This window comes from Alexandromys fortis, unplaced genomic scaffold (assembly GCF_014885135.2).
Source record: "Alexandromys fortis isolate MF-2015 unplaced genomic scaffold, M_Fortis_MF-2015_v1.1 scaffold_14, whole genome shotgun sequence".
Classification (NCBI taxonomy): Eukaryota; Metazoa; Chordata; class Mammalia; order Rodentia; family Cricetidae; genus Alexandromys; species Alexandromys fortis.
In genome coordinates this window covers 9,922,962-9,940,757 of record NW_026067910.1, presented here as the reverse complement: position 1 = coordinate 9,940,757, position 17,796 = coordinate 9,922,962, and the positions used below count along the sequence as shown (strand labels likewise).

General features: G+C 40.4%; 1 long non-coding RNA gene across 1 annotated transcript; it reads right to left on the bottom strand.

Annotated features, from left to right (window-relative positions):
* Positions 1 to 14,292: 14,292 nt before the first annotated feature.
* Positions 14,293 to 17,254, bottom strand: LOC126499149 (uncharacterized). The gene is made up of 3 exons (XR_007591001.1): positions 17,102 to 17,254; positions 16,247 to 16,327; positions 14,293 to 15,309 (listed from the first exon to the last, which is right to left on the bottom strand). It is a non-coding gene; the product is annotated as an uncharacterized lncRNA (long non-coding RNA).
* Positions 17,255 to 17,796: the final 542 nt, after the last annotated feature.

The following is a 17,796-nucleotide window of genomic DNA, read 5'->3' as shown; positions in this document are numbered from 1 at the left end:
CTGACATCCAAAGGGGCTGTACCAACTTGCATTCCCCCAATCAATGCAGAAGTCTTCCCTTTACCCCACAACCTCTTCAGCATAAGCTGTCATCAGTGTTTTTGATCTTGGCTATTCTTACAAGTATAAGATGAAATCTCAGAGTTGTTTTGATTTTCATTTCTAGGATGACTAAGAATGTTGACCATTTCCTTAAGTGTCATTCAGCCATTTTCTATTCCTCTGTTGAGAGTTCTCTGTTTAGATCTGTACTCCATTAATTTTATTGGATTATGTGTTCTTTTGGTGTCCAATTTCTTGAGTTCTTTGTATATTTTGGAGATAAGCCTTTGTCTCATGTGGGGTTAGTGAAGCTCTTTTCCCATTCTGTAGGCTGTCATTTTGTCCTGTTGACTGTGTCCTTTGCTTTACAGAAGATTTTTCAGTCTCAGGAGGTCCCATTTATTAATTGTTTTTCTCAGTGTCTGTGCTGCTGGGGTTATATTTAGGAAGTGATCTCCTGTGCCAATGCTTTCAAGTGTATTTCTCACTTTCTCTTCTATAAGGTTCAGTGTGGCTGACTTTATGTTGAGGTCTTTGATCCATTTGGACTTGAGTTTTGTGCATGGTGATAGATATGGGTCTATTTTCATTCTTCTACATGTTGATATCCAGTTATGCCACCATCATTTGTTAAATATGCTTTCTTTTTTTCTATTTGATTTTTTTCTTCTTTGTCAAAGATCTGGTGTTCAAAGGTGTGTGGATTAATATCTGGGTCTTCTATTCAGTTCCCTTGGTCCTCCTGTCTGTTCTTATGTGAATACCATGCTGTTTTCAGTACTGTAGCTCTGTAGTAGTGTTTGAAGTCAGGGATCGTGATGCCTCCAAAAGTTCTTTTATTGTACGGGATTGTTTTGGCTATCCTGGTTTTTTTGCTTTTCCATATGAAGTTGAGTACTGTTCTTTTGAGGTCTGTGAAGAATTTTGCTGGGATTTTGATGGGCATTGCATTGAATATGCCTTCATTTTTTTAACCTATCTGTGTGTATATCTTGAAAGATAGCAAAGACAGCTTCTGAAGCCCACAGGAAGTGATAGCGAAACACACTAATGTCAGTTCTGTACTAGCATATATACCCTCTTACAGACTGAAAACAGAATCAACACATATACACCTAAAATTTTTATTAATACTACTATTATTATTGGTTTTTCAAGACAGAGTTTCTCTGTGAAACAGTGCTGGCTGTCCTGGAACTCACTCTGTAGACCAGGCTGGCCTCGAACTCACAGAGATTCACCTGCCTCTGCCTCCTGAGTGCTGGGATTAAAGTCATGTGCCAACACTGCCCAGTTTTTTTTTCTATATCAGACTGAATCCTGCAGCACTAGGATAAAAATGAAGCATAGGTTAGGGTTGAATTCCTGGTTCCCTCATCTCCACATAACAGTTATGGTATTACAAGCAAGTTCCACTAACCCTGACTGTTAAATGGCTTTTTGACTAAATTTATTTCTTGACCATTTCTGATCAGTATATGCAATTGACTTACAGTATGCATAAGTGAGGATGCTTCACTATTCTGGGAGAGAAATAATTGAGATATATTAACAAAGCTACTTGGACCTCTACTCAGTTGAGCCTTATTCTACAGGCAAAACTATCTTTGCTTGAGAGTTTTTTGTTCTTTTGTCTGAGTAAATGGCATTAGTATCTAAATGTCTGTCTGGAACAAGCAGTGGCAGACGTATAAACAGCATTTGATTATGCCTTTCCTTGCAGTTTATTAATCTCATATTGTATCCTCCAGGCAGTTCCTGGCCTTTCCAAATAGTGCAGTTTAAAAAACTGGAATGAATTAATTTGTAATATCAAGTAATTATTAGTCCAAGAATTTTCTATAAAAAATTAAAGGACATAGCTAGGGGGCTTCATAAACACAAAGAAACACACAGTTATGGTGAATCATTTAATTTTAGTAATTACTACAATTCAGAAAAAGTTTCTTTCTTACCATTGTTTTCATTAAAACAGCCTGGCTGCTCTTTTCTGGGCATCTGTGGTTTAGTTTAGCTATACTAATAATAACCTGCTGGTTTGTAGATTTTTTAAAAGATGCTATTTTTCCAGGACTTTTACTATTGTACTCACGAAGTTTTATATAATCGCTGGAAAAGTCTAGAGATATAAAAGTTACTACATTCTGATTATAAGTCTTTCTTCTTTTCCAGCAGTGCTAGGAGCAGGCAAAGACTGCACACGTGAACACTGAGCTTCATCTTCACCTTTATCAATTCCAAGTATTGACCAACATATTAAATCACAACTTCTTCTATATAAAGTTTTATAGACAAGGTTTTAAATGCCCTCTTCCTTCGATTACTTTATATCAGCAGATATGAGAACAGATAGTAAAAATAAAATACAAATATAAAGTCTAACTATGGGGCCAATGGAGAGTGTTATATGTGTGTTGGTATGCACAATACCTCATAACTAGCAGGACATAACATCACTGCTCACACAAATGATTCGGTAAAGAGTAGTTAAGCTAACCAAGGTTCATGATGTACTTATTAAAAACAAAATCATTACTCCTCTTTCCTTGACCTTAATTAAAAATGATATCATGTTTTTTTATTGCTGATTAGTCTGGATCCTTATGGAAAGTATGAAATTCTCACCCCCCTCTACCCCCTACAGTGTGTTGCAGAGAATATTTAGTTTGAACTAGCACGTTATTTGCTGAATTAATAAAGTAGGAAATTTAGATTTTTCTGAGTCGCCTCTTCAAGCTAGGACAACAAAAGGAACATAAGTCATGTCAGTTGTGTTTTATTTTTGCAATGTTTTTCCCCAAAAGAGTAAAAGAATGTGTGGTTTCTGTAATGTTTTGTGCACATAATATCCCAGCTGATTTAAACCCATTCCCATCTAGACTTTGTGGTACTGAAGTCTCTGTTTGGGGATTACAGTGGGGGGTGAAGCACTAACAGCTTAACTCTGATTCTTTTATGTCAAGCAAGCCTGTAGGACATTGTGCAACTAAAATAATAGTCTATTATTAATCTTAAAATCTTTGTGTGCTAAAAAAATTTTTTTTCTCACATTTATTTTTTTTTCATCTCTGTGGTGGTTTGAGTGAAAATGGCCCCCACAGGCTATTATATTTGAGCACTTAGTCACCAGAGAGTGGCACTACTTGAGAGGAATTAGGAGGTATGGCTTTTGTTGGAGTGGGTGTGGCCTTGTTGGAGGATGTGTGTTACTGGGAGTGGGGTCTAAGATTTCAATAGCCCAAACCAGTCCCAAGTGCTTCTGCTGTTGCCTGAAGATCTGGAGGTAGAACTCTCAGGTACTTCTCTAGTCCCATGTCTGTTTGCATGCCTCCATGCTCCCTGTCATGATGATAATGGATGGATTAAGTCTCTGAAATTGTAAGCAAGCTCAATTAAATGCTTTCTTTTATAAGAGTTGCTATGGTCATGGTGGCTTCACAGCAGTAGAACAGTGACTAAGACAATCTCTAAGGCAACCATGGGAAAAATAAAGCAGGTATCACGATCATACTTGGACATGGATTTTTGTCCATGAATGTCTTTAAAAAACAATCATTGTAACTCATGTTGTGTAAATAAAAAAATGCTTTTATCCAACCTACAGTTAAATGAGACGAATCTTCTAAATGATTTGCTAAAATCTCACAGATGGAATAATAACAGATCCCCCCCACACACACACCCAAATCTTCTCTCTTTCTTAGAGGAGGGTTAATAAAAATTTATTTATGTATATGAGTGTACCACATGCACATAGTGCCCAAGACAATCAGGAAAGAATATTAGATCTCTAGAACTAGAGTTATAGATGGCTGTGAACTGCCATGTAGGTGCTGGAAATGTAACCTCTCTCCTCTGTAAGAGCAGCAATTGTTCTTAACCACTGGACCATCTTTCTACCCCTCATAGTGTTGGGCATAAATTATCTCAGGACCTGTACCTCCAGGCCTATAGGACAGAAAAAAGCCTGACTCAAGTTCAGGGCCTATCCTTCGAGGCCTGTAGGACAGAGAAAATCCTGGCTCAAGTTTGAGTGAGGATGAGACAGCAAAAACTAGGTAGATGCCCCTCCAGCCAGAGGGAGGACTTGGCTGTCTCTCATTGGCTGGAGGTACCCCCACATCACACCATGTCACTTGACCTATATAAATTGACTCTTACAATAATAAAGCGAGTTCCTTCTTTGACTCAATTCCCTTTTGTGTCTGATTGTCCTGCATCAAGGGGCTGCAGCAATGGGCAGATAGCACACTCACCTTTCCCTGGGGAGTAAGGAGGCTCAAAGAAGCCTAGCATCACAGTAGATCCTTAATAAAAAAAAAATCCTAAACCTTAGCTTCGTGGTCCGACTCTTCACTTACACACATACTCAACAATTAACCCTTATTTTGTATTCTATAAGTATTCTTCATAATATTCTTTGTAATTCCATCCCCAAACTCCCTTCCTAAAAATCTTATTAATGTCACAGTAGGTGCTATACAAGTTCTATGAAGTACTAAGCACTGCCTTGTTCCTCAACACCACAACCTGACAAGGAAGGCTCATTTGACAGCTAAGGACTTACAAGTGGATGGTTGAATAATTTGACCAGATTCATGTGTTGGGGTTACAGGATCAGATGATGGGACTCCTAAGGACACAGGATTACCCATTAAGTTATGCCATCTTTCCACCCTCACAGAAACTTAATTACGTAAGTTCACTATGCTAACTCAAAACTTTGAGACAAATGCAGCAATGAACCTCAGTATTGAACTTACATAAGCCCCCCTTCCCAGCTAGCATGTCACCCTGGAGCAGTTCTATTAGCACAACTCCTTTATAACATCATTGTTGTTCAGAAAGAAGAAAAGTATGAAGAATTGGAAATGGATAATGACAACAACATGAATTTCAGTGTATGTGGAGTTTGAATGAGAATGGCCCCCATAGGCTCAAGTTTGAGTGCTTACTCCCAGTTAGGGAAAGTATTTGGGAAGGAATAAGGGGCATGGCCTTGGAGGAGGTATGTCACTAGGGGGTGAGCTTTGGGGTTTCAAAAGCCCATGACAGGCCAAGTATCTCCCTCTACTTGTTGCCTGTGGGTCAGGATGTAAGCTCCCAACTTCATGGCTACTTGCTTGTAGCCACATTCCTCACTTCAATGATTGTGGACTAACCTTCTAAAACTGCAAGCAAGACCCCAATTAAATGCTTTCCTTTGTAAGAGTTGTCTCCGTAATAGGGTTTCTTCACAGAAATGGAGCAGTAATGGAGCCAGTGTCACACTGGAGCAGTATTAGGCTCACACCCAAACCACTGACACTCCTAGATCAGTGAAGCCTTTTTAGTTGCTGGAGTTTTTATTGGTCTTTAAAGCCCAAACTCTAGGAACATTCATGCTGCATCGCAGGTTTTAACAAATGAAGATGCAAAAATAACGTCTGTTTGAAACAATAGCACCGAAAGACACTGTTTCAAAATGCCTTTGGGCATGGTAACCACATCTGTCCCTAACATAGAGCACCAGCCCTCATTGGTGAATGCAGGTCAGTACTTAGCTCCCCAAATGCACTCCAAGCCATGTCCCCATCCTTCCCTCTAGTGAATGAACTAAATGAATCTTTGACACAGACTTAGTCTGCATTTGTACAATATCCACATTTTTATCTTCTTGGAAATTATTGTAACTCATCATGTCTCTTCTTACATATGGATCATAAAGGAAGAAGCAGAGAATTCTCGTGTGCAGAGACATAAATTGGCAAATCATGACTGATTAACTGAGAATGCCTATTAAGCCTTAAGGGACAGACACTCACAGGTCATCAAGTTCTAGAAAAACTAAAAATGAAGTGTGTAGCATTTTATACCTTTGGGGAAAGTCCTAAATAATACCAGACGCCACTCACAGGAATGTGGGGGCGTGTGGGGGACAAATAATCACAACCACACCAAGCCACCCTCTCATTTTCTTTCTCCCTAGTTGAAAGGAAATAGGCATAGGGCCTGGGCACATTGAGACAAAGAAATGATTGCCCAACCTTCCACTGAAGTCGGGCAGGGCCTCACGAGGCTCCTACCTTGCTAAGGAACTGCTGGCAGTCAGCAGTTGCAGAGAGGGTAGGTGTCGGGGAACAGCCTCGATAAACATACATGGCGCCAGGGTAAGGTCATGGGGATTTAGAAACATAATAAAGAATATGAAGACACGAATGAAAAATAAAACGGAGAAACATATAGGATAGCATCAGGAGGGAATTCCGGTGAGTCCTGTAAATCTGCCTGCATTTAATTTTCAACTGCTTTAAATACCCCGACCCCAAAAGGTAGGAGTAAGACAAAAAACTACATTAACATGATACAAGGAAATGAACATACCAATTGAGAGTCGAGTGCTATATTCATAGTTAAACATTCTGTTGCTAGAACCAAACAAGTCCTGCTTACACCCAAGACCAAAACATTCTGTAGGCAAACCACTCCCTGGGTGGAATCCCAAGTTATCTCCATAAAAGGAACTGGAATTTAGTTGAATCCTTAGACTTTCATTTGAGGTAGGAACAGATCTACTTCTCTATTCCTGAAGCACAAAGTCACACCTGTTGACAATAAACTTGAGGGAGCAGAACTCTCTGACCAGCAGCTAGGTGGGACAATAACCTTGAAAAACCTAGAGTTCCAACTGTCTGTCCTTTGGTCAATGGTGGAAATAGGCTCACATTTTCGGGCCTCCGCAGCTGGGACGTGATTTTCATTAGTGGTATAGCCACTAGCAACTTGCTTGAGCACAAGTAAGGAAACAAAAAACTACACACACACACACACACACACACACACACACACACACACAAACAGACAGACAAAAATCTGCTTGTATGCTTCTGCAAGCAGACTTAAGTAAACTCAATGGATAACAAATGGCTTTTGATAAATTTTAAAGGATATGGAAGGGAGGGAAAGATGTATTAGAAAAAAATGGTGAGCAGAAATGTTGGGCCTCATGAGGCTGGGTGTAACTTTCTAAGCCTAACTTTAGTTTGGAGAGGAGTAACTCAGCACAGCCTAACCTAATACTGCCTCTGCCCAGCCACTGCTGATTGACTCTTACTCCTTACTCCACCTCACCCCATCCCAAGACTCCCGCCCACTACCTCAGACCTCTATATGTTCCTGTCCTGCTGCAATAAAATGAGGTCCTGCTTCGATAGTCTCCCAGCTCAGTGTGTGTTTCTTCCTCGGTGGCCAGGGGAAGGTCTGGGTCACTTACCATCTTGTTCAGCCCCCGGAAGAGACTGTCCAGACGGGCTCTGCCTCAGTCCTATCTGCTAGAGAACCCAACACAGAAGTATCAAGTGATAAAGAAGGCAACAGGAGGTTAACATGATCAAAATGTGCCATAAACATGTTGCCAAAGAATCAATTAAAATGTTTTTAGGAGTCACTGTCATTTTGTGAAACAGACATTGGCAATTTCAACAGTCACCAACCAAAGAGTAAAACACATCTTAGGTGCAAACAGAGTCAGGTAACATCTGCATTCTGCTTTCAGCATCGTTCGTCCCACTAACTAGAGATGTTCTGTGGGAATCTGGGGTTCCATTCCATACCCTGACTGTAGACTGAATCAGAGCTCCATGGGAACTCCAATAATTAGTGTCAAGTCTCCAGGGCTTCTCTGCTGAAGTCTAAGACCTGTTCATGCCTCTTCTCATACAAGTGCTCTGCAACATCCTTATTTCATGATCAGCCCTAGACACAGGCTCAGATTGTTCTGATCAATACATCCCATCTCCCCAGCAAAGAGATTGGTGAAGAGAGGAACTTCCGATACAGAGCCAAGGTGATGCAAACAGACCTCAGCTTTCCAAGCAGGGAGATTTTGCAGGCTGTAAACAACCACTGATGGAGCCATGGTGAAATCTTCCCCGTTGTAAGGGCTTGGCTGCTAACAGTCAACAATCCTGTGCCTTAGTTTCTGCATCTCCACAACAGAGGGAGTTATACTATCTTCATCAGAGAGTTTGTGTATGCAAAAACTGAGTCAACCCATGCAAAGCAGTCAGAAGAGTGCCCTGTACAGAATTTACTAAATACTACCTGTTACTTCAGATGTGACTTCCACACTGCCAGTTGTGGTTTGTACAGGAATTTCTATTTTTCATAATTGAAGACTGTATTAACAGGTGCAGATCACTTAAAGACGGTCTGGAATTCGCCTCCTTTTTCTCATCTCTAAAGTGGTACAGGAAGGCCTCACATGGTATCTGGAGGAAGGGCTTAGCTCAGGTAGCTTAGCTCAGGTAGCAGACAAATGTATAATAAATCCATCCTATGCTTCTGTATGGAACATGCTCTTTTCTAGTGACTGTCCTGGAGATGTGTGCAGTTTTTTTTTTTCCTGGGAATCACCTGCAAATCTTGTTAAAATATGTTACTGGGCCTCATCACTTAGTTTTTGTTTTGTTTTGTTAACCAATAAGTGCAATACTTAATATCATGTCTATTTGAATGGACCGTGATCAAATATTGCTTCTAGGTATCTGTGAAGTTATTCCTATATAGGACTGAATTGGAACTTCAGTGAAAAGAAAGGAAAGGAAAAATGGAAGAAGGGGGGATAATGAAGGAAGGAAAAGGAGCAAAAGGAGCGCATGAGTAGGAGAGACGGCTCAGTTGACAGTGGCACTTGCACACAGGCCTGACAACCTGAGTTCAAAACTCAGATTCCACAAAGTCATGTGAGAGAACCCACTCTGATGATTGTCCTCTGTTCCACAGTGCATTGTTGCAGGTGCCCCACCCCACATCCCCCCCTTTCTTCTGCATGTACAGGGTTGCACATATAAACAAAGAAAATAAGTAACTTAAAGAATAAACAAGAGGCTGGAAAGATGGCTCAGTGGTTAAGAACACTTGCTGTTTTTGGAAAAAACCTGGGTTCTATTCTCAGAAACCATATAGTGTCTCTCAACTATCTATGACTCCATTTCCAGGGGATCCAACACCCTCTTCGTCCTTCACAGGCACCAGGCATGTATATGGTAGACAGACATACATGCAAGCAGAACACACATACACATTAAGTAAAAAATGTAAAACTTTTTCCAAAGAAAGATTATTTTCTGTTGATAACGGATTTGCTATTTGCAAAAATAATGCAAATTATTGGAACACTTTCAGGTTATGTTTAAAAATTCACAAAAGTTAACATTGGAACTTCTGGAAAATACAAGGAATTCATAAATATCTTCTAGTGCTTCTCCCTCAAAATATTTAAGGTAGGAATTACTTTGTTTTATTTACTCATAACTACCAGAATACAAAAGAACCACTAAAAACAAACCAATGTCTTTTATCATTTTCTTTGTTTGTTTTTTGTAATCTTGAAACAAATTCTTTTTAACTTAGTTTAAAAAAAAAAAACTTGCTATGCTAAAACCTCACAGGCCATGTTTAGTCCCACAAAAAATGTTAATGGCTCTGTAAAATTTACCCAAAATTTACATGTTCACTTAAAAATGGATGAAGGCTAAATTAGTGGTTCAAAAAGCACCACTGTGATAAATAACAGAAAATGCATTTGGTTGCCCTGCCCAATATAGTCTCACTCAAGACAAGAAATGCTAAGAGCAGAGTGGGCTTGGATCAGAGAGTTAAAAGGAGAAACAGGAAGCCAGGGCTCCAGATTTTCCCACAATTCTCAGCACAGTCTACTGGCTTCTCCTGTCCCTTCATAGTAGTAGAAATGTGACATGGTTTTCCTTTTTCTGAAGCATGATAAAAGTCCCAGCTCTGTAACAAAGGAATCCAGGCTCTAAGGTTGTCAGTTTGATTGTCTTCATTCTACTATCTATAATCATATTGCAGATAATAATAACTTACACGATATTTTGAAATAATCGCCTAATTATAAATTATATGAAATAAAAACTATTATTTTATGAAAGCTTTATTTTAAAGGTGCTGGAGAGATAGCTTGACCGGTTCCCAGCATCCATGTGTGGTACAGTCCACAACTGCCTACAGTCCCAGCTCCAGGAAATTTAACCTTTCTTCTGGCCTCTATGGGTGCATGCGCATGCGCACGCACACACACACACACATATATACACACACACACACACGTTGTTTTATTTGTTTTACTTTTTTATGTTTGTTTGTTTTTGTTGTTTTTTCCCAGACAAGGTTTCTGTGTAGCTTTCATGCCTGTCCTAGAACTAGTTCTTGTAGACCAGGCTTGCCTTGAACTCACAGAGATTCACCTGCTTCTGCTTCCCGAGTGCTGGGATTAAAGGCGTGCACCACCACTGCCCGGCTTACATTTTTATATCTTTATTTTCAACTAAAAAAAAGTAGAAAACATAAGTGAAATAAAATCAGCTTTGTTTTCAACAACCCTGAAAGACTGCACCCCACAACACAGGTAAAGAAGAGGTGAAAGGGACATCAGGTTCAAAATTGAACCTTTAGCCACATGTGCCCTGTCTTAGCCACTGTTCTGAAGAGACACTGTGACCAAGGCTGCTATTATAAAATAAAGCATTTAGCTGGGGCCTTGCTTACAGTTTCAGAGGTTCAATCCATTATTGCCATGGTGGGGAACATAGTGACAGGCATGATGTTGGAGCAGTAGATGAGACCTACATCCTGATCTCCAGGCAGGGAGAGAGAGAGAGAGAGAGAGAGAGAGAGAGAGAGAGAGAGAGAGAGGAGGAGAGGAGGGGAGCGGGGGGGGGGGGGGGGGGGGGAGGGGGGGGGGGGGGGGGGGGGGGGGGAGGGAAGGAAGGAAGGAAGAAAGAAAGAAAGAAAGAAAGAAAGAAAGAAAGAAAGAAAGAAAGAAAGAAAGAAAGAAAGAAAGAAAGGCAGAGAGACTGGGCCTGCTTTGGGCTTTTGAAATGTCAAAGCCCACCCCCAGTTACACACTTCCTTCAACAAAGGCCCACCTCCTTATCCTTTGAATTCTTTTAAAAAGTGCCAGTCCATGCTAACCAAGCATTCAAATATATGAATCTATGGGGGACATTCTCATGCCAAACACCACAGGTACCACGCCCAAGCTTAGGAAGGGCACAGTATGATGGTTACTTTTCTGCTGCTGCAATAATATATGATGATACCGGTGACTTCTGCAACTTACAAAAGGGTTTATTTGAGTTTATGGTTCCAGAAGAAAGGATAGTGGGATGCTTGGCAGACTTGAGGATGGGTGAAGGAAGCAGGGAGCTCACATTCTCAAAAGAGAAGCAGAAAAAGCCCATTAGAAGCAGCAGGTGAGTATTAACTCTGAAAGCCCACCCCTGGTAACTTCCTTCCCCCAGAAAAGCCAACCAACCATCCCCAAATAGCACAACCAACTGGAAGCCAATCGTTCAAATATGGGAGATTCTAGGGAACATGCTCAACCAGCCTGCTATAGGCAGAGACATCGTTTGCATGGTTAAGAGGTCTACTTTGGCTGTTGTTCAGATAATGGTTTGTGGTGACTAGGAAACTGCCCAGGAGAGTCCAGGAGAGGATCTGGACTGGGGTGTGTTTGTGACACACTCAGCCCAGGTTCTTGCAGACAGCAAGCCTTGATCAAAGTTAATCAAAATAAGTTCTTATTTATGTGTTCAAAAATTTGACTCATGGCTTGCCATCATGTTAAATACAGATACAACAGGATATTTGAGGATACTGATATATTCAAGTATATCTCTTTCTCTCATTGCCCTAAAACTCTCCAATCCAACATTTTGTTAGCACAGGGGGAAAAGTGATAGAGCAGAAGCAGCTGCTGACATTTGGGGCAAGAATTCTTCAGCTTCCAAATGCTGCCCTTCGGCTTTCCCTTGAGCCTCCTATAATCACCACAGCCCACCCCTTCCCCATAACGACTAGCCAGCACATTCTCTTGATGAAAGTGCAGCATGTCCTGCCTTCAGGATTTTAGTCCCTCTGTTTTCTCAAGCTCCCCAGTTCATCCTCCCGGGTCTGTCCTCCCACACATCACTTCTCTCCCGTATCTTCAACAGAATTTTAGTCTCTTCAGCCCTTCACAATGCCTTTGTCCTCTGCCTTTCCCATTTGAGAAGAAGTGTCAATTCTCCTCTCCCCTCTTTGGAGCTTTCTGGTGTGTGAGAATTTGCATTATGTTTTTATAGTGTTTTCTGCCTCTTTACACTTCCTGTTTCTTCACCCTCCTACAGAGGGAACTTTTGCTGTCCATAGGAGCGCTTTTCCTAAAGGCCATTGAGAACAAGTTTGCTCTGCCAGGAAATGAACACTAAGGCCTTTGACTCAAAACCTTCTTGCAGGCCTTGAATCCAACCTCTTGAACAAGCTTATATTTGAGAAATGCTTTTTTTCCTCTGATTCCAGAAAAGTGTTTTCTTCATTTTCTCCAGAAAATTGATATTAGTCTTAGAGACTGATTTGGGACCCATGTTATGTATACTACTAGACAAGGATTTAAAGTGAAAGGAGGTTTTAGCTGAATTCCTGAAATGATTGCAAACTGATGGAAAATTTGGAGAAAAAAGGCAGAACTAGTTCATAGCTTGTCACTCACATTGAAAAAATTTATGTGTCTCTGTATATGTATGTCTGTGGCATTTACACATCCGTGTGTCTGTGTGTTATACATGCCTGTTTATGTGTGGTGTTTATGCTCATGTGTGAGTGAGTGCATGTAAAAAAGTGTGTTGTGTGTATTGAGTGGGGTATGGAATGTGTGTGTGTGTGTGTAAATGTGGGTATGGTGTTCATATCTATGTGTTCTGGTTAGTTTTATATCTGGTTGTTTATAACAACAACACAAGCAAGAGTCATTTGGCAAGAGGGACTCTCAACTGAAAATACACCTCCGAAAATCTGCCTAAGGACAAATCTGTAGTACCTTTTCTTGATTGATGATTGATCTGGATGGGTCCAGTTTGTGGGGAGGGGCATACCTGAGCAGATGCTCCTGAATGATGTAAGTAAGAAACTTTGTCTAAGAAAATAGGTCCAAGAGGTACTTCTTGGAATTCCACCACCACACTTACAGGTAGGGAATCAATCAGGTGACCTTCACTCTTCCTCTTGTCCTCTAGTCTCAGTGCTCCAGGGTTAGCCCCAGCTGTGTGGCAGATCGCTACTGTGGCCTCCTCTTGCTTTCTGCTCCAATCCCCAGGGGTCTTGAAACCTCCTGGCATTCATAGCTTTCATCCCTTGTATAGACCCTCTCAGTCCTTTTGACTTCTAACCCATCCCCAATTCCTTAGTCTAAACTTCTGATTCCTAGAAGCAAGTTCTACCCAGGATCCCCAGTGGCCACAACTGGCAGGATCTAAAAGTACTCCACACTGGGCACCCATGGCTACCACGCTCTGCTAAGAATCATAGAGGGCAATAGAAACCAAGGAACGGAACCCCCATCCAACAAAGATAAGAACGTTATCAGCATCTAGAGCTAAAATCAGCCCAAACCTAGATACCTAGATGATAGCATGAAAACCCTACAGTTAGGGAAGCACACGGGACATGGTGAACTGAAAAGTATGACACCATTGTCATGGTAAGACGTGAACTAAACGGGGGAAACTCATTGGAATCATCCTTCACACCAACCTCAGTAGGAACAAAGGTTGTATACGGGTCCTCAAGACCAGGTGGGGGTCGTGCATCATGAAAAACAGCTGTGGAATTGACTTGGGTCCTGTGTATGAGGGTCGGGTATGTGCACTGGTCTAAAGGGGTCCAGAGATTCTCAGGGTCAGAGGAGAGTAGGTCCCTCAAGAGAAACTGGTACCTCATACAAGGAAGAAACAGGTGAGAGGCACAAGAAACACCACAAATCACCCAAAAGGAACTAGTAGCTTTCAAAAAAAAAAAAAAAAACAACAACAACAACAGATATGGCTCCTTTCAGAAGCCAAGAAATCAGCTAAAAATCATCCTAGCCCAATAAGAAATGTTGCATTTCCATTTTATTTGTTCCTTTCTCACTCCAAAGCCTTTCCCTAGAGTGTCACTGCAAGCGTTCCACAAAGTGCTAATGAGAAACACAGGCCTCATTCACACCACGTACACCACAGAAAACTGACTCAGGGAAGGGACCTGAGTCAGAAACTCTGATCAGTGTAAGACACTCTAACTTCTGATTTAGAAAATGTTTTCAATCTACAACACAGAGAGAGAGAGAGAGAGAGAGAGAGAGAGAGAGAGAGAGAGAGAGAGAGATACAACACCAATAAGAGCTTTCTTAAAATCCTATAATCACTCCGAGCAGATTTTAAAGGGATACTGGGAGAGGCTATGCTTTGCCAGACCCTTCAAATTTAACTGCTCCTGTAATGATATGAAGAGCTGGGATTTTATATTACGAGGCACATTATTTTATATTGTTCTGATAGAAGAGGAGCCCAATGACGCTGTGCTGGGTTTAAATTCTGCAGGTTCTGTTATCCAGCACTTTCGTGGCTTCTAGGTCTTGTACACATGCCACAGTTTTTCAGACTTTCATTGAAAAATAATAATGAGCATTTGGAAATTGCCAGGAGCAGTTTCTCCTCTCTCCTCTCTCTTTCTCTTTCTTGAACTGTCTCTTGATTATCTTTCCCTTTGCTTCTTTATATGTTGTTCTTTATCAGAGTTAGAAGGTGATTGCTTTTCTAGACAACAATACATGTTTAAAGTAAATAACATCAATAATAAGTGTAAAGAAAGCAATGATTTAGAATGCACACTGAAATGGGGATGGCAAGAGGCCATTTTGGATTTCCTCTTGATTTATTTCTGTCAAGTATATATTGCATAGAAAATTAGCATTTTTTAAAGATAAATCTCTATAAGTATTTTTTTCTTTTACTGACCTTTATACTTTAAAAAATTCCTTCATTATAACTTCTTCAGTTCGAGTAATATTTAAGAGAGGAAAGACAAGACAATGAACAGCTTAGGTTAAATCCAGAAGGCAATTGGAGTCTACCCATGGCACATACCCTTCTTAGTACTGAAGCTCAGAAAGTGTAAGTGTGTTCTGTTTGTTGTGTGATAATGACAGCTTTAATGACAAAGGTATATGCAAATAAAGTTGGAGATAAGAGGATCTTTTCTGATGTTTTATCAGGTCTAAATTTTTAATTACTTAGTTTTTTTTTAAGCTATAAAACTGATTGGCCCATTACCTCAGGCTTCTTATTAACTCTTATAACTTAGATTAGCCCATTATTCTAGTGTATGTTAGCCACATGGCTCGGTACTTTTTTTCAGCGGGGCAGGTCACATCTTCCTTCTTTGGTGTCTGGGCAGTTAGTTTTTCTAAGAGAGAGAGAGAGAGAGAGAGAGAGAGAGAGTTCCTGTCATTGCTGCAATGAAATTCCTCAGATTGACTGACAGTGACTGAAAGGAATTGATTTGGCTGCATGGGTTCAGAGATATAAGGGCACAGTGCCAACATGTGACAGTACAAGACCTTCCTTCCATCTAGTCTACTGCCATTGTGTACACACACAAGAGAGAGATATGCCAAATGTCACCTGGAGATCACGACTTTGAGGTAGAGATGAAGCAAGGTATAATCACAGTGTTTAAAAAAAAACTATTCATGAAAATGTTTAATAATGCTTTTGCATTTAATGAGCAAAACACTAAAGCACGCTGAAACATCTTTGAGTCAAGTATATTCAAGAGACAACCTGCCCACCCTGCTGACAGCATCAGAAATAATTCTAATTGCTTAAATGAGTACACTTTTTTAAAAAATCCCCTTGGACATCTCCAAAGGGATATTCACAAGCCTACTTTATCTGGGCCATCTTTAGAATTGTTTATTCTGATAATGATACATTGTGTCATCTCATCCACTTTTAAAATTCAGGTAGTACATTCTGCATAGTGCTAAGCAAGAAGCTGTAATTCTATTTTCAAAAATTGCAAAATAACAAACTTCACAGTAGTGACCAGCATTCCTTTCTTCTAGTACACTATAAGCTTCAGTTTGACCTGACTTTCAAATTTTTCTTAATAAAAGTTATAAAATGTTTGGTCATGTTTCTTACCTCTCTGTGTCTCTCTCCCTGCCCCCTTTGCAGGACTTGTTTTGTTTGTGGGTGCTGTTTCTACCTCCTCAAAGCCACTGCTTCTTTTAAAGTTTACCCTGAGAAAGTCCTCTGTTTTAGAAGCCAAAAACTAGTCTTGAAGAGATAATTACACACAGAATGTGAAAAATCTTCTCTCTAGCATAAGGATGTCATACCTGTAAATCTTGCTATTCTCTGTTCTTTTTATTGAGACTGAAGAAGCGTGTTACAACATTTTCTCCCTTTTCTCTGAAGTTCTGCCAGTGAGGAGAAAAAGACCAATATGTAGAAATTCCTTGAAAAATAAATCCTATACTTAAAAGCTGACAAATATAAGTTTTAGAACTTTAAAGCAATATAAGCTAAAACACTATACTAAGACTAATAAAAAGCATTAGTAGGAAGCTGAATGTAGTGGCTTGCCCTTGTAATCCCAGTCTCTCAGGATACTGAAGCACAGGTTCATAAATCCCAGGCTAGCCTGGGCTACACAACATGATCCTGCCAAAAACAAAGTTGATATGAATAGAGTTATTCAAAAATAATTTGAAATCTTCAAAAAGTCTCATTAATTATGATAAAAGAATAAGAAAACTATTAGTACTGGGATAGAATCTGTAAAAGTTGTAGATCTGCCAATTCTTATAATGATCTAAGTAATGTCAGTCACATATCTAATGTGCCTCTCTGTCCTACAACTATACAAATTATTTGTGTGTGTATGTGTATGTGTGTGTGTGTGTGTGTGTGTGTGTGTGTGTGTGTGGACTATGTCGTGAGTTCCAGGCCAGCCTTAGCTACTGAGTAAGATCCCCCTCTCAATCCAAACAAAAAACTGTCTATGGGAATGTAATCTCTTCATATTATAGGGGTTTGTTGTTATTTGGGGTAAGGGGTTGAGGGGTTTTCAGGAAAGGCTACTGTAGCTGAAGCTATCTTCAAACTCCTGATCTTCCTGCTTCCACCTCCCAAAGGCAAACCAATTTCCCCAACATTCTACTTCCATACACGCGCACCCCACAGCAACTTACTTAGTTTTCTCGGAAGAATGTTTTCCAGTTTGTTCCTCATTGACTTTTAAGACCTGAAGAATCTGTCCAGCTTCAGGAGAGACCTGGAGTTGCATTTCAGATAACAAGGAACTTTAACTACTTGAAGTCAGGGGACTAGGAAGGGAAATCTGTCACCTGCAGAACACAGGAAAGTTCTCATGTAGGCTTAGAGGATAAGGGCTCTTTGAACTTAGAGGGGAAAGGTCTCTGAGCTTAGATTACTTGAAGGTACTTGATGCGGTAAAAGATGTGGCATGTCCTCTACAGAGCAACACTGACAGTGGCTTGGAGCACCTTAGGATGTGCAGGCTGTGCGCTGCCCTGCAGGGTTCCTGGGATTACTTTTATAGTGGTGATTTAGTATTGCTAGAGAAAAGTCCTCCTGACTTCTGCTCTAAGGTTAGGAATCTGTCAACTGGCACTTTGGGGATGGATATGTCTAGGGGTTATTTAACTCACAGTTAAGTATAGGAGAGGTTGGGGATGGGAAGATGAGATGAGACAAGGACTGAAGAGGAAGAAAAGACATTTTTACATTTGTGTAGTAAGATTAGGGTTCTAAAAATTTAATACAAACATTCTATTTTTTTTAATGAGGAAGATTTTGGTGTACACCTGTAATCCCCTCTCCAGGAGTGATGGCAGGAAGGTAGGGAATTTGAGGATAAGTCTAA